This window comes from Taudactylus pleione, unplaced genomic scaffold (assembly GCF_031769625.1).
Source record: "Taudactylus pleione unplaced genomic scaffold, aTauple2 ptg000201l, whole genome shotgun sequence".
Classification (NCBI taxonomy): domain Eukaryota; kingdom Metazoa; phylum Chordata; class Amphibia; order Anura; family Myobatrachidae; genus Taudactylus; species Taudactylus pleione.
In genome coordinates, this window is record NW_028284603.1 from 7,597,051 (window position 1) to 7,614,342 (window position 17,292).

Below are 17,292 nucleotides of genomic sequence, written 5' to 3' on the forward strand. Positions count from 1 at the left end.
TCAGATTTAATTTGAGGGTAATTACATCCAAATCCGGTGAACGGTGTAGGAATTGCAACGGTTTCTAAATGTGCCTTCCACTTTTTAAGGGGCCAAAAGTAATGGGACAAACTAAACAATCCTAAATCTAACTTTCACTTTTTAATACTTTGTTGCAAATCCTTTGCAGGCAATTACAGCCTGAAGTCTGGAATGCATAGACATCACCAGACGCTGGGTTTCATCCCTGGTGATGCTCTGCCAGGCCTCTACTGCAAATGTCTTCAGTTCCTGCTTGTTCTTGGGGCATTTTCCCTTCAGTTTTGTCATCATCAAGTGAAATGCATGCTCAATCGGATTCAGGTCAGGGGATTGACTTGGCCATTGCATAACATTCCACTTTTTAACCTTAAAAAACTCTTTGGTTGCTTTTGCAGTATGCTTCGGGTCATTGTCCATCTGCACTGTGAAGCGCCGTCCAATGAGTTCTGAAGCATTTGACAATATGAGCATATAATATTGCCCGAAACACTTCAGAATTCATTCTGCTGCTTTTGTCAGCAGTCACATCATCAATAAATACAATGGAACCAGTTCCATTGACAGCCATACATGCCCACGCCATGACACTACCACCACCATGCTTAGCTGATGAGGTGGTATGTTTTGGATCATGAGCAGTTCCTTTCCTTCTCCATACTCTTCTCTTCCCATCACTCTGGTACAAGTTGATCTTTGTCTCATCTGTCCATAGGATGTTGTTCCAGAACTGTAATGGCTTTTTTAGATGTTGTTTGGCAAACTCTAATTTGGTCTTCCTGTTTTTGTGGCTCACCAATGGTTTACATATTGTGGTGAACCCTCTATATTCACTCTTGTGAAGTCTTCTCTTGATTGTTGACTTTGACACATATACACCTACCTCCTGGAGAGTGTTCTGGATTTGGCCAACTGTTGTGAAGGTTTTTCTTCACCAGGGAAATACTTCTTCTGTCATCCACCATAATTGTTTTCCTTGGTCTTCTGGGTCTTTTGGTGTTGCTGAGCTCTCCGGTACGTTCTTTCTTTTTAAGAATGTTCCAAACAGTTGATTTGGCCACACCTAATGTTTTCGCTATCTCTCTGATGAGTTTGTTTTGATTTTTCAGCCTAATGATGGCTTGCTTCATTGATAGTGACAGCTCTTTGGATCTCATATTGAGAGTCGACAGCAACTGATTCCAAATGCAAATTTCACACCTAGAATCAACTCCAGACCTTTTACCTGCTTAATTGATAATGAAATAACGAGGGAATAGCCCACACCTGTCCATGAAACAGCTTTTGAGTTGATAGTCCCATTACTTTTGGCCCCTTAAAAAGTGGCCAAAAGTAATGGCCACTTATAGAAACATTGTAACTCCTACACCGTTCACCTGATTTGGATGTAATGACCCTCAAATTAAATCTGAAAGTCTGCAGTTAAAGCACATCTTGTTTGTTTAATTTCAAAGCCATTGTGGTGGTGAACAGAGGCCAAAATATGAAAATTCTGTCAATGTCCCAATATTTATGTACCTGACTGTAGATAATAAAATCAATACTAAGCATAAATGGTAGAAAAAATGAAGGTGAAAAAAAAATACACCTTATCTTGGTAAATAATACCTTGTTTTAAATATGTGAAATATTGTTTGCAATAATATATAAAATTGGTCCAAAAATAGGAAATCATATATAGGCTACCCGCTATAAACAGTGTATATCAGAATTGTTAATTGCGCTTATTAATATTTACTTGGCATTTCATATACTGTGTTGGGAATTGATATCCGCTATTAATAATGATATGTCAAAACAACTCATTAATATAAATTCACAGTTTCCAATAAAGTCTGTCTTAACCCTTTAAAGGCTAACTAGTGCACTTGGTAGACACAGTTAATGAATCCACATACACAATGTTGTAAATTAAAGTTATTAGTTCATACTTACAGTTTTAAGTGCATTAGTATACCCTGAGAAAAAAAAACGTATAATTAGTACGATTTCTGAGAGACACAGTTTGTAGATCCAAATATATAATATTGATAATCAAAAAAAAGTGCAGTGACTAAAGGTACCCATCCACTAGAATATTAAATTGAGCGATTGAACGATATCGTTATCGTTCAATCATTTGCAAATATGTCTAAAACGAACAGCGTTGCGCGCTCCCACTGGTCGTTTAGACATCTATCATCAGGCAAACACGATAACGTCAGGTTCAGCATGTTTGCAGATGATTAATGTGCCAACACCGAATGACTGCTCGTTCAGTCTAGGCACATCACAGACTGACAAACGACTGCACAATTACAATGTCGTGATCGTGCAGTCTTTTGCCTGTCATCTAGTGGATGGGCACCTTAAGACTTGCAATTTCAAGTAAGTCAAATCAGCCTTTGATTAGTATGAGGCATCTGATCCTAAGATAGGGATCACAGTAAATGAATGACATGCATTTCGCATGTCCTACATGGGCTTGTTTATATTCGGGCCTGTGACTGCCCCATGTATTATGACATATATGTAACTAAATAACCTATCAGGCTGCTCTCTTGTTTATGTTAAGAACATCTCTGTTCACTCACTAAGGGAGTGATATCTCTCATCCTTATTTTAAGATAAATTCATTAAAGATACATTTTAAATAGTCCTTTCATTATACATAATATACTACTCAAATCTTTTTGAAATGTGCCCCCAAAAAGAGTTTTTCTTTCCTTTTACAATTTGTAAAAAACCCCTACTTGTCTAAAACGTATACTCAAAACTTAGGGGTGCACCGCCAACATTCTAAGATTTTTTTGTCCTGGGATTTTCCCCATACGTATGTTCATACATTGTTGGCAATATACTATTTTCTACTCTCTATGGATTTTAATCTTACTATAATTTTAGGAATCTCTCATATCCTGTGCGGAATCTTTTTCCTTGCCTCCCCCTCCCCAAAATGCTTACTTCCTTTCCCTTATCATTATTTAGAAACCCATGCAAGCTGATCAGACATCACAATTATTTACCTTTAATAAGATATAGAGCCTGATTCAAATATGTACGTAAACCCGATGTTTACGTACATTTCCGATGTTTGAGGGTCTGCACATGTGCAGAACGGGTCCTGCACAGTCCTCCCGTAGATGCAGCATTATTGACATGCAGCATTTGGGGGCAGAACAGGGACGGGAGTTATGTAGTAGTTTTGTGTGAGTGTATGAACACAAAGGGACCCAGATGAAAACTTGCCTAGATCACCAAATTGGTCATGGCGAAACCTGCATTGGGCAATAATGTCAAAGACCACATCCAGTGTAAACACAAGGTATCCTCCTGACTGTTTAAGGCACTGGAAACAGGTTTTAAGAATTCCAAAAGTCCATTCTGTGACTGACCTGTTGGTAGGTATGGCCACCGGTGGGTTAGCAATCAATGTCACCATTGATGGTGGCATTAGTGGTTAACATCGATGGTATAAACCTCAGTGGGAACCATCTATGGTTTTTCCCACTGATGGCCATTCCTGCTCTATTACTCACTGGGCAGTGGGCCAATCAAAGGTAGGGGAAGGGCTTTGCTGATCGAATTAGGGGCAGAGCTAGGATCCGTGTCCCAGGGCCAGGGGGAAAGAAAGAAAACCCATCACTGAGCTCTGTGCCAGCAATGGCGGAGAACCATCAAATCTCCGCCATCAATGGCAAAACCATCAACCATCGATGGTTGTTAACTTTCCCTACCTGGAGTCGGTATACGCAAAATTATATGGATCCTCTTGTTCTGTGCTTGGATGTAATATAGGATCCAAAGGATAAAATGATAGGCACTGTTTCCTAAATGTAAACAAGACACTTTACAATTTACAATGATGAAATGACAATATTGAACATGTCGACAAGTGCAGAATGTCAACATGTTCACAATGTTGACATTCTGCATGTGCCAGCAGCGGAGGGTTTGGCACTAGAGGGAGGTTAGGCACCGAGAGGGGAAGTTAGGGTAAGGCACTAGAGGGGAGGGATAGATTTAGTCAAAAGTACCGCCGGAAGCCACACAGGATCTGCCAGAAGTCATCCTGACATCACTGCCGTACCCGGACGACACTGTTGGAGCTGCTGTACCAGATAAGTCACCACTAGACCACCAGGGACAGTTTGTCGACATTCTATTCATGTCAACATTTCGTCAGCATCGACATGAATGTCAACGTGGTCAATGTCGAAATCCCAAGCATGTCAAAATTCTCATGACAACATTATATCACACCCTAAATAATGTACCAATTACCAGTAAAGTGAGACCTCAAGTAAATTAATGATAAAACTTAGGGCCTGATTCAGAACCGGTCGCAAGCGCTGAGCGCTTGCAACCGGGTCGATGGTGGCCCAGGGCGCATGCGCACGATGGAGCCGGCTCTGTTGTGCGTATGCGCGAGACCCGGATAGCGACGGGAACTCCGTCGCTCTGGGTCTCGCACCAAAGGGGGCGAGCTGTCGATGTTGAGTGACAGCTCGCCCCCTTTGGTGGGCGGGATGGGGGCGTGGCTGCCCAAACGGAGGTGTTCCCATGAGAACGCCTGTCGTTTGGGGGCGGCCCCACTGACATCACGAGTGATGTCAGTGGAGAGATTTCGGCTCTGCGAGCGGCCAGGAGGCCATTCTAAAAAAAAAAAATCCCGGCCCTGATTCAGAGCGAGCGCTCTGACAGAGCGTCCGGCTCCGAATCAGGGCCTTAATCTCTTTTATTTATCACTAGCTGAAGTACCCAGTGTTGCCCGGGTTGAAATCTTCAGGTTATTAAGTTTTCTTATGTGCTGTCATCCAAATCCATCCAGTGGAAGACCTAGAAAAGGCTTCCCGAGTCAAAGTTCTTCACGACGCACTCCGCCGCGAGGTCCGACCGGCACCCCAACCACTCCATTGGGCATAAAAGCGCTGTGGAATATGTGTGCGCTATATAAATAACTGGTAATAAATAAATCACAGACCATTTGCCACCCCTCTGTGAAGTTTTCATCCAGATTCATTCAGTGGAAGTCCCAGAAAAGGCTCCCCGGGTCAAAGTTCTGCCCAGCATACACCAACGGGAGGTCCGACCGGGATCTCAACCCCCTAGCAGTGGCGTCATAAGGGGGGGTGACAGAAGCCAGGTGCTGCACTGTATAATAAGTGTAGCACTCATCTCCTGACACTGTGAGGGAGCCGGCCGGCACTGCACACAGGGCAGTTCACACCTCTGGCAGCCCCCCAGTAATAACGGGACTACAGGAATTCGTCCATGAGGCAATGCCCCTCCACATGTGGCCATGCCCCTGTCCACGAGAACATGCCCCCTTTTCGGCAGCGCACTGCTACGCCACGCACACAGCATGCCTCCCTGCTCCGGATGACACTACGGGGAAGGACACCATTGCCCCCTAATATGTCTTCTGGGATCCAATATTACCACTCTGTGAAGTTTTCGTCCATATCCATCCACTGGAAGGTTCAGAACAGACTTCCTGGGTCAAAGAAGCTCATTCAGACCCGCTCGCTAGATGTGTTCGCTCGCACCCAGCAAGGCAGGCAATCACACGGCAAGGCATAGACACACCCACTATGTCTTGGCATGCGATCACTTTGTGTATGCAGACGCCCACTTGCGCCCGTCATCTCCAGGAAGTGTATGAAACCATTGGAACATCTTGCACCATCGGATGTGATCGCAGCGCTTGAGGTTGACTATACCCTGCCAAGAAAACTGCGATCACTTCAGTGTGAAATACAACCAGGTGACGTGTACAATGACTCTTCCTGTTAATTATGCACGCTTCTTAAACTGCGTTAAGACGCTCAGGCACGCCTGCCTTCGCCCCTCCACTCCCCCGTTTCTAGTAGCCAACCCCTATCCCCACCCACAAACGGCTTCTCCTGTCACTCACTCTGCTGGGCTGTCTATGTGCAGCGAGCGAACGCTTCCCTATCTCTCGCACTGGTTCGCGCACACGTATTGCGTACTCAGAAAACGACTATCAGCCAGCTACGAGTGAATGCATCCTAGTGAGCGGGTCTGAATCAGCTCCAAAGTTCTATCCAGCGTACACCAACGGGAGGTCTGACCGGGAATCAACCTCACTAAAACCTGGCCAGGATCCAACTGGACTACCTCGCGTTGCTTTCATCCAAATCGATGCAGGGGTATACGAATGCATAACCGGATAGACCAACAAACAGACCAATGAATTTTATATATAAGATATATGAAATATATACAGTACTGTGCAAAAGTTTTAGGCAGGTGTGGAAAAATGCTGTAAAGTAAGAATGCTTACAAAAATAGAAGTGTTAATAGTTTACTTTTATCATAAGTACCTGCCTGTATTTCTCAGCATTGAGGACTCCATTAATCCTGACCAAATCCCCAACTCCATTTGCTAAAATGCAGCCTCAAACTTGCAAGGAACCTCCACAATGCTTCACTGTTGCCTGCATACACTCATTATTGTACCACTCTCCAGCCTTTCACGAACAAACTGCCTTCTGTTACAGCCAAATATTTGAAATTTTGACTCATCAGTCTAGAGCACCTGCTGCCATTTTTTCTGCACCCCAGTTCCTATGTTTCCTGCATAGTTGAGTCGCTTGACCTTGTTTCCACGTTGAAGGTATGGCTTTTGGTGCATGCTTCCATGAAGACCACTTCTGGCCAGACTTCTCTGAACAGTAGATGGGTGTACCTTAGTCCCACTGGTTTCTGCCAGTTCTGAGCCGAAGTCTGCAGGCAACAGTGAAGCATGGTGGAGGATCCTTGCAAGTTTGGGGTTCATTTTAGCAAATTGAGTTGGGGATTTGATCAGGATTAATGGTGTCCTCAATGCTGATAAATACAGGCAGGAACATATCCATCATGCAATACCATCAGGGAGGCGTCTGATTGGCTCTGAATTTATTCTGCAGCAGGACAACAACCCCAAACATACAGCCAATGTCATTAAGAACTATCTTCAGTGTAAAAAATAACAAGGAGTCCTGAAAGTTATGATATGACACCCATGGAGCCCTGATCTCAACATCATCGAGTCTGTCTGGGATTACATGAAGAGACAGAAGGATTTGAGCAAGCCTACATCCACAGAAGATCTGTAGTTAGTTCTTCAAGATGTTTGGAACAACCTCCCTGCCGAGTTCCTTCAAAAACTGTGCACGTGTACCTCTAAAGCTGCATACACACACAACGATTTTGTTACCAACGATTTTATGAATGATTTTCTGTCAGATTTTTTGAACTACAAACGATTTTTGTAACTTCCCTTAATGAAAATCGTTCAGTTGCTCAGTCAGAATGAACTACAAACGGGAACGCGCATGAGCGATAATCGTTCATCGTTATAACTCAGAAACTGAATGATTTTTTCAACGATTAAACGATAACGACATTGTTATTGTTAAATCGTTCAAAAAAAATCGTTACGTGCGTATGCACCTTAAGAATTGATGCTGTTCTGAAGGCAAAGGGTGGTCACACCAAATATTGATTTGATTTAGATTTCTCTTCTGTTCTGTTCATTCACTTTGCATTTTGTTAATTGATAAAAATAAACTGTTAGCACAACTATTTTTAAAAGCATTCTTTGCAGCATTTTTTGCACACCTGCCTAAAACTTTTGCACAGTATCATATTATATAGTAGAGATGTGTGGGTTCGGTTTTATTCGGATCTTATAGCCAAATTATCACAAAATTCGGATTAGTTTGGATTTCTCTTATTGGCTATCCAAAACACGTGACAGCCGGATAGCCAATATGATGCTGTTTTTGAGATCCGAGTATAACCGAACCGCACATCTCATAATATATATATACAGTCAGGTGCATAAATATTGGGACATTGACAGAATTTTCATATTTTGGCCACCACAATGGCTTTCAAATGAAACAAACAAGATGTGCTTTAACTGCAGACTTTCAGATTTAATTTGAGGGTAATTACATCCAAATCAGGTGAACGGTGTAGGAATTACAACGGTTTCTATATGTGCCTCCCACTTTTTAAGGGGCCAAAAGTAATGGGACTATCAACTCAAAAGCTATTACATGGACAGGTGTGGGCTATTCCCTCGTTATTTCATTATCAGTTAAGCAGGTAAAAGGTCTGGAGTTGATTCTAGGTGTGACATTTGCATTTGGAATCAGGAAGACCAAGGAAAACAACTGTGGTGGATGACAGAACAATTATTTCCCTGATGTAGAAAAACCCCTTCACAACAGTTGGCTAAATCAAGAACACTCTCCAGGAGGTAGGTGTATATGTGTCAAAGTCAACAATCAAGAGAAGACTTCACAAGAGTGAATATAGAGGGTTCAGCACAAGATGTAAACCATTGGTGAGCCTCAAAAACAGGAAGACCAGATTAGAGTTTGCCAAACAACATCTAAAAAAGCCATTACAGTTCTGGAACAACATCCTGTGGACAGATGAGACAAAGATCAACTTGTACCAGAGTGATGGGAAGAGAAGAGTATGGAGAAGGAAAGGAACTGCTCATGATCCAAAACATACCACCTCATCAGTGAAGCATGGTGGTGGTAGTGTCATGGCGTGGGCATGTATGGCTGCCAATGGAATGAATTCTGAAGTGTTTCGGGCAATATTATATGCTCATATTCAGTCAAATGCTTCAGAACTCATTGGACGGCGCTTCACAGTGAAGATGGATAATGACCCGAAGCATACCGCAAAAGCAACAAACAGTTTTTTAAGGCTAAAAAGTGGAATGTTATGCAATGGCCAAGTCAATCCCCTGACCTGAATCAGATTGAGCATGCATTTCACTTGATGAAGACAAAACTGAAGGGAAAATGCCCCAAGAACAAGCAGGAACTGAAGACATTTGCAGTAGAGGCCTGGCAGAGCATCACCAGGGATGAAACCCAGCGTCTGGTGATGTCTATGCGTTCCAGACTTCAGGCTGTAATTGCCTGCAAAGGATTTGCAACAAAGTATTACAAAGTGAAAATTAGATTTAGGATTGTTTAGTTTGTCCCATTACTTTTGGCCCCTTAAAAAGTGGGAGACACATACAGAAACCGTTGTAATTCCTACACCGTTCACCTGATTTGGATGTAATTACCCTCAAATTAAATCTGAAAGTCTGCAGTTAAAGCACATCTTGTTTGTTTCATTTCAAAATCATTGTGGTGGTGAATAGAGGCCAAAATATGAAAATTCTGTAAATGTCCCAATATTTATGCACCTGACTGTATATGATTGAGGGAACCCTTGATTTTATTTTTTTGTCCTAGCGGCAGCCAACAATTTGGGAGCAGTGCAGGTTTTCTGCTACCCCCAATCACATTAGAGTATACAGCCCCATGCCATTTTGCCTAGGGGTGGGTAGGGGTGGGGCACCACTTTGCAGCTTATTTATTTTTTTATTATTTTACAAATGTAATTTGCTGACCCCCCCTCCTCCCAAAAAAATAAAAATAAAAAACATTTGACTAATTTTGCAGAGTTTTCAGCATCTCATGTTTATGGTGAACTCGCTCTAGGCAGCAAAGTGTTTTTCCTTCAGGACACATTTTATGTTTGCGCATACATTGAATTTGTGTTCAACTCTGAATAGTGTCCAGTGTGTCTGGAGTCAGCTCCACCGAGTACCACCATAACAGGAGACCACCACAATGAATAACCTTGCTCTTTTTAAGCCAGTTAAATCTTCACTATGTTTTTCTCAGTGTGCAGTAGTTTGCCATAAGAGACACACAGTAGTGAGTAGAGTTATAGAGACTGTGAAATAATATGTAGGGTTAGGATGACATCTACTGTCCTAGGGTGGCAGTGCAGAGGAACCACCAAGTGACTTCTGCCACAAAATCATATTATTGTTTTTATACAACAAATACCTATTTGACTTTTGGTTTAAAACAGAAAATAAATATAATCAAATTTTTGCCCCACCCCAAAAAACATATAGTGGCAGTGTGCATAGGGACTGTCTTTACTACATGTGGCAATTCTGAGTGTGAAATGTTTGTTACATTAGTGGAGTGTGCCTAGAACTCTTGCAACATATAGAGCCTTATTCAGGTGCAAGTGGTGCCGTTGCCACACGTAAGCGGCCGGTGTTCAGTCTGCGCATGCGTTCCGATGTTTCCCGCACTAAGCTGCAGAATGAATTTAGGTGCAAGAGCTGGGCATTTCAGCGGGCATTCCTGTGAGGTAAAAGGCCACTCTTCTGGGGGTACGTGGGGATACCCGATCGGGATCTTCCCACAACTTCTGAAAGAGTAGGCAAGTATGGGCTTAACACATGTCCCATTAAAAGTATAGAACCAGACCCAAACTTTGCCAGCTTTGAGCTGGTGCAGAATTCAAAAAAAGGACTGGCATTACAGGGCAAACAGTGCACCTGAAAATAAGACCCCGACGCCAGGGTTGCTGCAGGAGGTGCCAAACTGCTGGAGTCTCCCCTTAAGCGTGCTACACAGTGACACTCAGAGAGAACCCGTAGAGGCATTGTCACAACCTGTGTGGAGTTTGTATATTCTCCCTGTGCCTGCCTGCGTTTCCTCCAGATACACCAGTTTCTTCACACTGGGCCTGATTCAGAGATGGACGTTAATGCGATCGCAGCTGCAATTTCATACGCAATGAAGTGGAAAAATATGCTAATGTTAGCAAAGATCAGCTGAGCATAAAGATGTCCACTGCTACCTTCTTACCTGCTTGAGACGACGCATACCTGTGTAATTATCAGTAACATCGACGCACATCGGCAGCCATCTGGCCTGCCGCAGCCTTGGGAGCTCTTCTGACAGGCAGAGCTGCGTATGCACTCGCAGTGACTATTTACGTACAGGCACGCCTGCATTTATATGCCCACTCCCCATTACCACTCTCAAACGCTGACCACCTGTCATTCGCTCTGCAATGGATTCCTATGTGCATCCGCGATCACTGTGAGGCTTATATGCATGCGCGATGGCAAAAAAATCGCTCGAACTGCGTGAAAATCGCATTAGCATCCATCTCTGAATCAGGCCCACAGTCCTAACACACTGTATGCTGGTAGGTAAATTAGCTCCAGATAAAAATGAACCCTAGTGTGTGTATATGTGTATATATATATATATATATATATTAGGGAATATAGGGCCAGCCGATGTTTCCAATCTGCGCATTCATACGCATCGCAAACTAGTCCATGCGATCGGGAAGCGTTCGCTTGCTGCACATAGACAGCTCGCAAGAATGAGTGACAGGACATGCCATTTGTGGGTGTTGACAGGGGTTGGTCGATGAAAACAGAGGTGTGGTGGTGCGAACACAGGCGTGCCTGAGCTGAGCGTCTCAACGCCGTGTAAGAGGTGTGCATAATTAAGACACAGCGTCATAGTACACGTCACATGGTTGAAATTCACACTGAAGCACTGGCAGTGCTTGCAGTAGGGTATGGTCAGCCACAAGTGCTGCGATCGCTTCCGATGGTACTCGATGTTTGCATACACATCCTGGAGATGACGTGCATAAATGGGCGTCATAAGACAGGCTGGTGGGCATCTGCATATACACCGCGATTGCACTCCAAGATATAGTGGGCGTGCTAATGCCTTGCTGCTCGATCCCGGATTTGCATACTTTCGCTGCGTGCGAACGCATCAAGCGAGCGTGTCTGAATCGAGCCCTTAGATTGTAAACTCCCCCGGGGCAAGGACTTATGTGAATGACCCAATTATCTCTGTAAAGCTCTGCAGGATATTTATGTGCTAGATAAATAACTTAATAAATAATAAAACTAAACCTGGAATGATGATTAATTTTCCCATGATCTACTGTATACGACATATCTGTTTGAGCTGAGTAGACATGAATATGTGCATGCAGCTTAGGCAATATACTGTATTACTTACTCCGTGTCTGTTCATCTTAGTGTTAAAATAGCTTGAACATCCTATCCTATAATTATATTTACAGTGATTCAGTTACTATACAAGGAAAGTGTAACTACAGTTTAAATGTTGTTACGAAATGGGAATATGTAACCAGTATAATCTATTTGCAGCACGTACGTAGTAGCTAGCCGGGCTTTGAAGTATGAAGGACATATTAATTGTTCAGACATACATATTATACTGCACATGTTTTATATGAAGGAGGGGTGAACTGGAAGATCCTGCAGCTTTTATAGTCTTTGTAGTTTCCATATGGCAGTCACCTGAATAAATACATTTAAAATCTGTATTTATAGTTCTAGGGTACATAATGCCACAGTTGACCTACTTTTGTAAAGTAAATGCCAGATTTAATGCCGTCCTAACACAAATAATCTTATTTTTTAAACTTTGTAGATCTGTTGATTGCTGTATTGTTGTCTACAGTTTAATTGAAAATGTGTTATGTGCCCAGGGTGGTAAGAGTTCGGACGGGCCCCAATGCACTAGATAGGGGTGTCTTAAGAGAGGAGGGGGCCCGTGTGCACTCCCTGTGCGGGGCCCCCTCTCTCTCCCCGGTGGCCGGCAGCCGACTGATGTGGCTGGCCAGCCACCGGAGCATTAGTAGACTCTAGGCACACTCTCTACTACGCATGTGCAGAACGCCGAAAAAATGGCCGCGACGCGGGACATTGGACAGGTGAGTTTAAACTAATATGGGTGCAGGGTGTACGGTGCAGGGCCCCCCTGGACCCAGGGGCCCGTGTGCCCCGCACACAGCACTCCATTATAGTAACGCCACTGGCTCTAGAGGGGTAGTGGCAAGGGGGCGTGGTCATTTACACTCAGGTGCCCTTTGGTTATGCCTCCCCAAAAAGCATGGGTCCCCAAAACACTATGGGCCCAGATTTTTTGTACCCACCCACACCTCTCTGCACCCTGACACGTGCCCCTTTATTTATTTATTTGGTGGAGCTACTCTAAAGCATTTGCACACATGTACTTGTGATGTATATTTTCATACACGAATAATAGTAAAAACAAAAAAAAAAACGGATTTCCTTTTGCCATGTTTAATGGGTTTCTCATGTAGATGTAGAATATATGTTTATTGAGAAGTACATAAACTAACTTTCCGCAAAAAAATAATATATTTCAACCATATGTGACTGCATAATTGGCAGTGGCTGCATTGACTTTTTATAAAATTTTTGATTGTTTTTCCTGAGATTTTAAGGCAAACTGCTTTGTGTGAGCATATTGGGAACAAAAAACACTGCAGAGGTTTGCAAACACAGTAGTGTCTCTGGTGTATCCAGAGTGGACTGTCACTTATACTGTATAACATCCAGCCAACAGGGGGCTCTGTGTCACACAGTGGTTGCTAAAAAGGATATGACATAATCTGAAACAATTTTTGCAGTGTAGTTGATGGGCTGCAATCAGTCAACAAGCTCTTCACCCAAGCATGGCAGTGATGCTACATGAGATCTAATCCCACAACTCATCATATATAATCATGGGTGGGATGTGCCCTCTGACACCCCAAGTTCCATTCACACTGCCTGCAAATATCCCGGGTTATTGCACGTGAACGTGCAGCAACCCATGTTGCTGTGCAGTGTGAAAGGGCCCAGTTGAAACAACCAGGGCTGGCTCCAGGTGTAGCCACGCCATGTGCCAGATGGGTACAATGCGCCCTCTAGTCTCTAGACCAAAAATGGGGGTGTAGCCTAATTACCATAGGACACACCCACTAAGTGACATTATTTGGGGGCGTGCCCGCATGGCATGCCTCCCGTGTAACGTCAGTCTGGGGGCAAGCCCAACACTCTGTCACTAGCTGGGCTTCCCCCAGCCCTCTCCCGGCACTGAATCGATGCCGCACTCATGTGCGCAGCATCCACTCAGCTACTTCGGGGTCCGGGACTGCCACTGCAGTTGGGGTGCCCAACCTCCCAACCAGACCACCTGCGGGACACTTTGGCCCACAGGAGGAACAGCGGGACAGCGCTGAAACCAGGATGTTGGGAGGGGTGCACCCTCTATGGGGTGGCGCCCCTGTTGGACCACACTAGTCGAACACCCCAAGAGCCAGCCCTAAAAATAACCAGGGTCGAGCGACCCGGCATTTCAACACGAGTTCAACCTGGCTAGCGATGCGGTGTGAACGTGTAACCTGGGTCGAGGCGACCCGGGTCCCATTCACTGCATAGGAAGAGCCAGCGCTAGGAGATGATCTCATCTCCAAGTGCTGGCTCAGCAGTGATGGCAGTGACATCATCGACCTGGCATCATTGCCAGGTTGGGCTGCCAGTCTGAAAGGGGTCTCAAACGGGTCGCATCTGGAATGGACGTGTGTACAAATCTCAGGTGAGACCCGGCATTTGCGATGTGAAAGAGGTATTAGAGGACAACATTAATATAAAGGCAGGTATCCACTTATAGATATACAAATGAGAGCACAATTACGACATTGCTGTCGTGCTCTCGTTTGCATATCTAGTGATGTGCCTAGACTGAACGTTCACTCGTTCAGTCCAGGCACATCACTCATCCCCGTACATGCTGAACCTGACTAGATCGTCAGGTTGACCAGCATGTACGGGCGATGTCAGAAGCGACCAGCGGGCACGCGCATCGCTGGTTGATTCTGACCAAAACATGCCCGATGCATGCGCGATTTGCAAGCAATTGCACAATAATGACGTTGTTATCGTGAAATCGCTTGGTTAAATCGTTAAGTGGATACCCCCATTTAGTTACATTGGTCTATGAAACAAAAACATTGGAGAACTGGAAAAACACTACTTGTCTGTTGATTCCCAATACTTCCTGTTTCATGATGACAGGAGGAACAGTATAAGTCATGGACATGCATTAATCTATAGATCCACCATCTAGTGTCAACAATACAAGTTAGTAGTAGCAGTATAACTGCATCAAGTACACTTGTGGGAGACGTGGTTGGCATCCTTGCATACACACAATGGCGGCGGCAGTCAGAATCCCAGCTCCAGAGTCCCAATGGCTGTGATTCCAACAGTATTAGGGTTTAGGATAGGCACTAGGGGGAGCATTAGGCTACATGAGGGGGGATTAGGGATCAGGAAAGATGGGTTAGGGTTAGGAGAACAGGGACGTGCGATGAGGTCAGTGGATGGGGAGGCACTGGATTAGTATCAGAGCCAGACACATATATGAACCTGCCCCACTTGCACAAATCTCTCCCCTCACACAGATCACTTTCACATATGCTCACACATCTCCCACTAGCACAGAATATCACCCTAGCACAAAAGATTTAAAACACACAGACATACAGATCTGTCCCTAGCAGCAGACCCTCCTCACCTTTTTCTCCTGTGTGTTTCCTCTGTCTGCATATGAAAATTTCCTTCCCTCCTCAGTGCTGCTGCTGAGCTCCAAGGCCTGAGTACTTCCTGGACGTGTCACCTGATCGTCAGAGGTGCCCATCAGAGCTCAAGGCATGCCCCCAACAGTGAGGCATGCCTCCATTAGCTCTTTTTCTGTTTCATTGGCTGCTTCGTGGCCCAGCTCCCAGCTCCAGGCAGTGTCTGAGCTATCAGAGGTGAGGATGAGCTCCTTACTGCCTCAACTCTCCCTGTATTTCAGGGAGTGCTGCAATTTTGGTGAGTTTTACCTATGAAAACAATCAGAATAATACAAAGAAGATATTTATACGTTATAAACATCTCCTTTGTGTTATTCTAATAATTTTTATAGTCAAACTCTGCAGCCTGACACTGAGTATGACAGGTCCCTGTAGGAGAAGGGTTACAATACTTCTGACTGATGGCATTATCAGCGCCAGGATTGCATACCCAACCCTACTTGCGGAACCCACGATATGAGGGATATCTGATCATTGTTGATCAGATGTATACCCTTATGACAGCAATGACCATCTATACCTCTTGTGATTCTCAACAAGATCGTGATCCGTGCCACCAGGCAATTAAGGTTCTAGAATTGTTCTGAAAAATAGAGAGTATAATTCAGCTTAATGTGATGGCCTGTCTAGTCACCAGTCTACTAAGCCATTGGAGCTTTTCAGAAATTAGATTAACCTACTCCACCAGCAGTTGATTTGTGGTGCACCATTTAGAGTAGACAATTAGGCCTTCCTTTGTTGCACTTTTTGCACTTTGGGCTGATTCAGACCCGTTTGCTAGGCTGCGCTCGCACGCAGCCGTCAGCAACCAAAGTATGCAAATCCCACGATCGCTAGAAAGACATTAGCACGCCCACTATGTCTTGCCGTGCGAGATGCCCATCAGCCGGACACAAGACGCCCACTTTCCCTTAGTAACATACGTCATCTCCAGAAAGTGTATTAAACAATCGGTAATATCGGACCCATACGCACCACTTGTGGTTGACCATACCCTACCGCAAGCACTGCGAGTGCTGCTGTGTAATTCAGCCATGTGATGTGTACGCTGATGATGCGTCTTAATTATGCACGCCCCTGAAATGGCGTTCCAATGCACAGACACGCCTGCGTTCACACCACCACATCCCCATTACCATTGACCTCCCCCTGTCACCACCCACAAACGCACATCCTGTCACTCATGCTTGTGGTGCGTCTGTGTACAAGCTGCGAACGCTTCCCGATCGCATAGACTAGTTTGCGCACACGCACGGCGTCTTGTACGCATGCGCAGATTGCAAACTTTGGCAGGCTATGTGCGAATCAGTCCCTTTGTTCAGTCCATTTGTGACACCCACCTTCGTTATCCTGTATTTCGGGTAGGTTCCTCCAAACGTAACAGGTTCTTTCTTCCTTGGCAGAGAGGTGAAGGTAACCTGACCCCAGACCCAAGAATCACACAGGTTAATAAATAAAATTCAGCTTTATTTGACTGGATCTCTTCCTAAAGCTGCATACACACACAACGATTTTTTTAATGAACGATTTTAGTAAACGATTTTTTCCCTTGAAAAAATTAACTAAAATCGTTTACTAAAGTTGTTCATTTACTAAATGTCATGAACGATTTTTATGAACTACAAACGATTTTTGCATATTCCCTTAATGAAAATCGTTGAGTTGACAAGTCTGACTGAACTACAAACTACAAACTACAAACGTGAACGCGCATGAACGATAATCGTTCATCGTTTGACTCAGAAAGTGAACGATTTTTGCAAACGATTATCGTTAAACGATATTGTTTAACGATAATCATTAAAAAAATCGTTGTGTGTGTATGCAGCTTAAGTAATAAAACATGCTTGCTTTAAACACACTTAGGGCAGCATCAATGTCATATGTTTGTTAAACATTAAAACACACATTCTAGGTGATACCAAAATATGTACAACATATGAAAGAAAATATAATTTCATGTCGCAAAGT

The 17,292-nt window shown here is 44.1% G+C and overlaps 1 protein-coding gene across 1 annotated transcript in view; it reads right to left on the minus strand.

Annotated features, from left to right (window-relative positions):
- VPS54 (VPS54 subunit of GARP complex) overlaps positions 1-17,292 on the minus strand; it is a 115,390-nt gene that overhangs the window by 95,119 nt on the left and 2,979 nt on the right. Inside the window, exons 2-3 of the mRNA XM_088477225.1 lie at positions 16,662-16,739; positions 1,954-1,976 (exon numbers count right to left, since the gene is read on the minus strand). The gene's annotated coding sequence lies outside the window, so the exon portion shown is untranslated. The remainder of the gene's footprint in view (positions 1-1,953; positions 1,977-16,661; positions 16,740-17,292) is intronic.